Consider the following 7506-nt stretch of genomic DNA (forward strand, 5'->3'; position numbering starts at 1 on the left):
CGGGGACCCAAGACATAAATGGAGGTCTGCAGCTCCTTCAGATTTTCCACAAGAGCCCATTGTGCCTTCCCCTGTGAGTCTGTTGGGTTGAGTATGTCTGTCCTGGGGGAAGTTAAATTGCCCCCAATCCCAATTCCTTAATTGTAGCACTGGGTGAGACTCTGAGTGATTCTTAGAGAGAAAACCACCAAAGGCAGTCTTTCTAAATCAGAGCACCCACCCTCCTAGGCCGTGTGAAATGCACCAACTTCCTGAATTACAGGGGTTGAGTTCCTGAATGAAGGGCATCAGGCCCTGCCTGGGGCAGCGCTGCAAGTTCCCTCTCCTCTTGGAGCTGGGGTTTGACTTTCTGGGGTCACTTTGTTTTCCCCGAGGCCCTTAGCAGAAAAGTCCCTGGTGAAGTTACAAACTGTAGATTGATCCAAAATGCACGCTTTATGTCTCTGCTCTTCTGTAAAGCACTCACTGACTTCTTGCCCAAGGTGGCCTTGGAAAGGGCAGCGGGGAGCCAGAAATCCGGCAGGCTTCTACCAGAGGGGCACAGAAGTCCCCAGCCAAGGACTGGCTCGTCAATGACTCCAGTGCAGTGCTTCAGCCATTTTCTCCAGTGGGATCCACTTTCAAGAGCCCGGGAAGATGATGTGTCCGAGGTGTAGAGTAGGCCCCATGTCTGTAAAATGGGGGCAACTTAGATACTATTTCATTGTATTCTCCCAGACAAAACTGCTCTAAGCTCTGGGCGAGAAAGTCCCCACCTCTACTTGTGCGTACAGGGTCCTGCTCTGGTGGTCTTCTGGCGCTGTCCTATTTGTGGGGCGAGACCAAGGGACCAGTCCCAGAGCCTGTGCTTCTCCCAGACAAAAAGCCAGGGAACTAGAATCCCTATGTACCTGGTCCAAGTAGACCTAGTCTGTTTCCCCAAGCGTGGGTCTGTCCTAGGGGGCGACTATGCCACCGAAGTGCCCACCTTTAGGCCCAAGGGCTGTCCAGAGGTGTCTACTGGTAGGGGTGTGACCAGAGCACGGGCTTGTGGGCAGAGGTGCCCACATACGTGTCCATGAGGTGTCCCTCATTATCCATGACCTTCACAGCATAGATACCGGTTCATCAACTGGACAAGCACACACGTTGACAGAAGGGAAACATGGTGACATTGACTAAAAGCCTGCTCTGTCGTTTTATAGAAGTCTCCCCCCTCCAAACTCGAAGATGATTATGCCCATTCTGCAGATCGGAAAGCAAAACCCATGCTCTTAGTTCACTGTGCCAACATCTCCACTTGCACCTCTGCTCACTGAGCTGGGACCTTACACTCCCATTATTGATGGGAACTAATAAAACCCCACCCTTCTTCAGAGTTCTAATTTGGGTGACAACCTTTAATATACATGAATTTTCTCATTGTTGTGTTAGAGATCTGGAAGAGATCCTGTTGGGGGGACATATCAACCGCTACAAATGAATCTGAGCAGAAGAGATTTCCTTTAAACTCAGAAGGAAGAGCTCAGGAAAGATCAGGAGACCATTCTGACCAGACCAATATTGCTAAACTTTCAACACATTGTTTAAAAAAAGTTTGGTTGCTGCTTTCTCCGAGAGACTAAAACCAAACCTCTCATTTATGGGCAGAAATGACGTGCCTTTGTTCTAGAATTTAATCCTCAGGACAAATCTTTATGTCCAAATGCTCCCACTTTACAGATAGGAAGGGCAAGGCTCGATTTCGTTGAGTTCTTCCTGAGTTCCTGCGCCCTCACTATGTTCTCTGCAAAATGACTAGGAAACCACCTGATACGATTTGTATGGTTTCGATGGAAAAGTGGATGACCTTCCTACAGTTCCGTGTATTTGCAAAGACGGGAAACCACCGTTAAGTACAGAATTACTAGTGACACAACTTCTTGACAAGGCGAGCAGTTTCCCTTTGCTTTTTTACGTCTCCCTCTCATCTTCTGGGCAGGCCTGGCTAGCCCTCCCACAGCCAGGAGAAAGCTAATTCCTGAAGCAAGAGACAGGGACTTCGGTGACTGCGCTTCAGCTTCTAGACCTTCAGCGCTAGGATTCTGACTCAGCAGTTGGCTGCCTTTCCCGGACTCTGACCATAAGCAGGCCCTACTTTTCCTTAGCAGCTGACCCGGGAGTTTGGAGACAGATGTGCTGACATTACTGGCTCCCTGAGCCGGGCTGCCGCGTTCTGACAAAGTCTACGGGGACCATTATTTCTCAGTGCCTCTGCGTGTGAGCCTTTATTGCCTGATCGTCCCCTCCACCGACTGACCCTCCCTAGTGTTTACCCTGGGGCCAAGGCTAGGCCTACAGGCCGTGACATGTGATGTGGCCTGGCTAGCCAGCCGGCCAGGAGTGTGGTTCCTGGAAGCAACAGGTCCGAGCCTGTGACCCGCTGTTCTGAATGAAGGAAAACTCCTTCCACCGGACTGGGAGCAGAGGATTTTAAGATGCAGGAATACATTGAGGCTTTGCAGCCTTAAGCTTCCCTGGAGAAGGTAATGTGAAAGAGCCCTTACCTGTTTCTGGCAAGGGGCAGTCCCTTTACAGGCAATAAAACATAAAGAGGATCCCTGGTCTTTAAAAAGCTCTGAGGGACGGGGCGCCTGGGGGGCTCAGTCGGTTGAGGGTCTGCCTTCAGCTCTGGTCATGATCTCGCGGTTCATGAGTTCAAGCCCCGCGTCGGGCTCTGTGCTGACACCTCAGAGCCTGGAGCCTGTCTTTGGATTCTGTGTCTCCCTCTCATGCTCATGTATGTGCCCCTCCCCTGCTCACACACACACACACATACATATATACACACACTCACACAAAAACAACATTAAAAATATAAAAAGTGAAATAAAAAGCTCTGAGGGTAAGGAGAGAGAATAGCGGGATGTTTTGAGTTTCTCAGAAAGGATCTCAGATTTACCGGCAAAGCTTTTTGCTCTTGTCCTATAAATAGCCTGCCCATAAGCGACTCCGATGCTCTGTGCAAGGTGTAAGGGCTCATGCAGGCGCTGGCATGTCTGTAAGAGAGCACAGGCTTCTGAGTTCAGATAAGCCGGTGAGGTCACAGCTGGTGGACAGCAGCTCGTGGACCTTTCTCAGAGGCCGAGAAAAGTACAACCAGTAATTAAAGTCATGTTTTCCATTAATAACAACAACAACAAAAACCCACCAGCAATGCAATTCTGCATGCCGAGTTTCATACAAAACTTTCCACATGAGAGGCAAATTTCATCATAAAAAAAAAAAGTCACCTTCTCAGATCTAACCCAACATTAAGGGAACGTCTGGGGGTCACCCATCATGTAAATACTGCCAGAAGCTTGGCTCCTCTTTCCTAAGTTCTACACCAGCCACCTGGAACATTTTACAAGCCAGAGGCTGCGCTCAAAGTAGGGCACATCCTTCCAGAATCAGCCTGAGAGCCCGCAGACTTCCAGATGGCAGTCGGCTGCAGAAGCTGGAAAAAAAACTACTGGACTCTGTGGTGCCTCATGGTTCAGCACAGTTAGCTTCTCAAGCTTGAACTTCATCAGCCGGCTGGCCGTTTTCAGATGGGTTGGGGGTGGGCGGTCCCGGTTCTGGCTCTGCAGGTGGCCGGGCTGAGTGAGGATTCCCCAGTGTGTCCCCGAACACTTTTCCTCCCCCTCAGCTACCCAGCATGAGACAGGAGGGGCGCAAGCGGACTCTGGGTGTTCCTAGTCCGGCTATTGTGAGCAGAGAATGAGATAAAGTAGGTCAAAGTGCTTTGGGGCCTTGAAAACATCACCCGCAAGGCTGCATGGCCGGGATCGGTGGTGCGGGAAGGCTAGGGAATCCCCTTCCCTCTCTGGGACGGGAAGCGAAGATCTGGAAAATCCATGCCTGTGTTTACGTGTGAGAAAGGATTAGAATCCACCTATTTTCTATCACCGATGAGGCAAAATAGAGTCAAAAGAGAGTCGTGTAGCAGGAACGCCGGCGGTGTGTTGTCATCCTTATTAGATTAACACCAGCTTTAACCGTCAGGTAATGTGACTGATTTTTAAATAAGCATATCTAAGTGGGCGTTTTCCTACCCTGAGTGGCGAGGAGCCACCCTGACGTGGGAAACGCTTATTTAAATTAGATTTCTCATCACTTGTAAAGCAACATTTAACTCCTCTTTTGGAATCGGTCCTAAGAGCCTCCAGCATAGTCTTTGGAATACACATGTCTGAGGGTGACACATTTTGGTCCTTTATGGATAAAACTGATTTTTGTAAATAGCCCGAAGTTATTTGGCACGAAGGTAGGTACATGAGCTCACCGAAACCATTTTTCTTTTCGTTGTAAAAAAGCTGTGACTGTAAGACAGGAAGCCTATCTTTCAATCCCAACAAAAGAGTTACAAGTAATTGATTTCCAGCCTTGGCAGGATTATGGGAAAGGGCCTGTGCCTCTCCTGGAGTGGCCACGTCAGAGAGGAAGAGCCATTTGGAAATGGATTTCTACATTTGTAGTCACACTTTCACTATTTATCTCACAAGACTGTTCGTCGCCAACCTTGGGTTTCCAGCAAGAATGGAGCCTTGCAACTAATCAACCATTCTACCACAGCCCCTCTGGGGACAACAGAATCCCTCATTTGCATGTGGATTAACTGGCAAGTGGCAATACAGACGTTTCCAAAGATTTAACATCTGGGTCTTCTGGAAATCTAGCACCCAGCAGATTCAGTTCTCACCAACGGGACTCTTTACTCCCTTAGAACGTTTGGGTTTTTTTTTTAAAAAAAATATTTGGTTATGTTTATTTATTATTGAGACAAAGAGAAACAGAGCATGAGTGGGGGATGGGCAGAGAGAGAGGGAGCCACAGAATCTGAAGCAGGTTCCAGCCTCTGAGATGTCAGCACAGAGCCCAACAGAGGGCTCGAACCCACAAACCCTGAGATCATGACCTGAGCTGTAGTCAGACACTTAACCGACAGAGCCAGCCAGGCGCCCCAAGGGTTTTCTTGTTTTAGTTACGAAATAATCTATCTAAAATTAAAACAGCATTGATACTGTTAACAACGTAACCTGAAAAAACTGCCAGAGGACATTTGCTTCTGGTGCAAATATATACCATACATTGTTATTTTAAAACAAACACAATCACAAGTTCATTCATTGAATATTGAACACTGTGGCTACCTCAGTGTTAAATGATGCCTTTTCTTTTATGGAAAATATTATTTTTTCCGTAAAATTTTCCGTAATATTTTCTGTAAAATTCACATAACATCAAATGCATCATTTGACTATTCTAAAGTACACAATTTGGGGCATTTAGAACATTCACAATGTTCTGCAACTATCCCCAATACCTAGTTCCTAAACATTTTCTTTTTTAAAAAAAAATAATGCTTATTTATTTTTTAGAGAGAGAGAGAAAGCACAAACAGGAGAGGGGCAGAGAGAGAGGGAGACACAGAATCTGAAGCAAGTTCCAGCCCCTGAGCTGTCAGCCCAGAGCCCAACACAGGGCTCCAACCCACGAACCATGAGATCATGACCTGAGCCAAAGCCGGACACTTAAGGACTGAACCACCCAGGCGCCCCTAATTTCTAAATATATTCATCACCCTCAAAGGAAACCCTGTACCCATAAACAGTCACTCCCCATTCTTCCCTCCGCCTAGCCCCTGGCAACTACGAACCCACTGTTTCTATGGCTTTGTCAATTCTGGACTTTTCCTATAAATGGAACCTTACGACATGTGGCCTTTTCTGACTGGCTTCTTCCATCGGGCATGTTTTCAGGGTTCATCTGTATTGTAGCATGTATCAGTCAGTATTTCATTTCCTTTTATGGGTGAAGAGTTCCGTTTTATGGATAGACTACATTTTCGTTTATCCGCTCATCTTTTTCTGGGCCCGACAATGTCTCTCTTTCAGAAACACGGACTAGAGCAGTTAGACTCGATGGGAGCCAGCCTCGTTCCAACAGAGGGTTACAGGCAGGGCTTTGAACAGCCTTCTCTGCTGCTCTACATGTCACAACACGAACTGGCTGGGCAGGAATCCCTTTCTGCCTCCTGGGCACCCCCTTGCTGCTCCGTGACACTGCACACGCTTTTGGAAAAAGAAAAGCAAGTATGTTAACTGCCTATCTTCCAGGCCTCCCTCTTGTTTTTGCAAATGAGTTCATTTGTGTGCAAAGACACAGTGCATGGGGGCCGCACCTGCTCCCCTGTTGTGGACAGAGGTCAGCTGTCCCATGGTTGGAGAACCAGGTCTCCTGAGCACTACTGAGACTGTAGCAAGACGTTCCATGCAGGGTAGGCTTTTACCTTACATGGCGCCTGAAGGCACCGCCCAGTGATTCTGACCCTATCGATCCACAGATACTGGAGGTGAACCTGCCCTGCTCTGTGTATTGCTGACTGTCCACCCCATGGGCTTGGCCAGGACAACAGGACATAGTCCTACTATAGCCACTGTTTACTGAAGCCTATTTACTGAGTCATGAGGCTTCTCAGCCATTAAGCCAACCAGACAGCAAACTGATTGGCACTGATTTTCTTTTTTTTTTCAATTTAAACCTGAGCCTCTCAGAGTGCTGACCTCTTATAACCTCAACTGACTAACAGAGAGGTGGCTTCCCAGCCACAGGGGCCCAGATCAAGGAGCATTACCTCTGTGCGGACCAGAACAGAGACCAGCCCAAACGGCTGTTTCCATCTGAAACTAAATCCTGAGAATAAAGAAGCTGGCTTCTGGGGTCCTTGCTACACAGTCCCTCTACCACCCCAGCTGTCACTTGTCGCTTGTCCCTTGGCAGCCCTTTCAGGTGTCCTGGCCTGAATCTGCTGTTAGGACAGAAAAAAAGTCCCTTGGCTGGTCATATCCTCTGTAATCTGGCAGGAAACCTAACATTTGCCTGTTCCAGTCCTCCGTCTGTTTGCTTATCTGCTTCCTTGTAGGGAAGAGTCTGCTTCACTGTGTCCGGTTTAGGGGGATTTTCACCATGACCTCACCCTCCTGCGGCTACCCCCTGACTTCAGAGCGGCTCCAGTGAGACATGAACAACCCCTCCTTGCCCATCTCGGATTAACATCAACTCCAGCTTCTTCTCCCGAAAGGAGAGTCTTTTGCAGGGTCTGAGAATGCCAAAAAGGGTTGAGGTGTCCGGGGAGGGGGACTGGTGATGTTTGGGTATCATTCCGGGCTTAGCAGAGCGGCAGGTCAAAGAAACCACCTCCTGAAAAGGCCCTAAATCCTTCCAGACTCACGCCCGCTGTCGGAATCACACCGCAGCCAGAGGCCTCGAAATAAGGCGCGCGAACTTTTGACAGCAGGCGGCGGGCCCATAACCCTGCTGCGAGAGCGGTAGGAGAGCCCAAAGGGCAGCGTCTGGGAGCTGGGGTCCGGCCTCCAGGGCTCCGGGAAGCGGCCCTCCTGCCAGTCATTGGGGCACAGCTAATTAAAAGGAAACAGAAAGTTGGGTTCCAAACGCGCGCGCCCGGACTGGCCGGAGACCACGTGACCGCTCCAGCCCCACCCC

The sequence above is a fragment of the Suricata suricatta genome, chromosome 17, assembly GCF_006229205.1.
Source record: "Suricata suricatta isolate VVHF042 chromosome 17, meerkat_22Aug2017_6uvM2_HiC, whole genome shotgun sequence".
NCBI lineage: Eukaryota > Metazoa > Chordata > Mammalia > Carnivora > Herpestidae > Suricata > Suricata suricatta.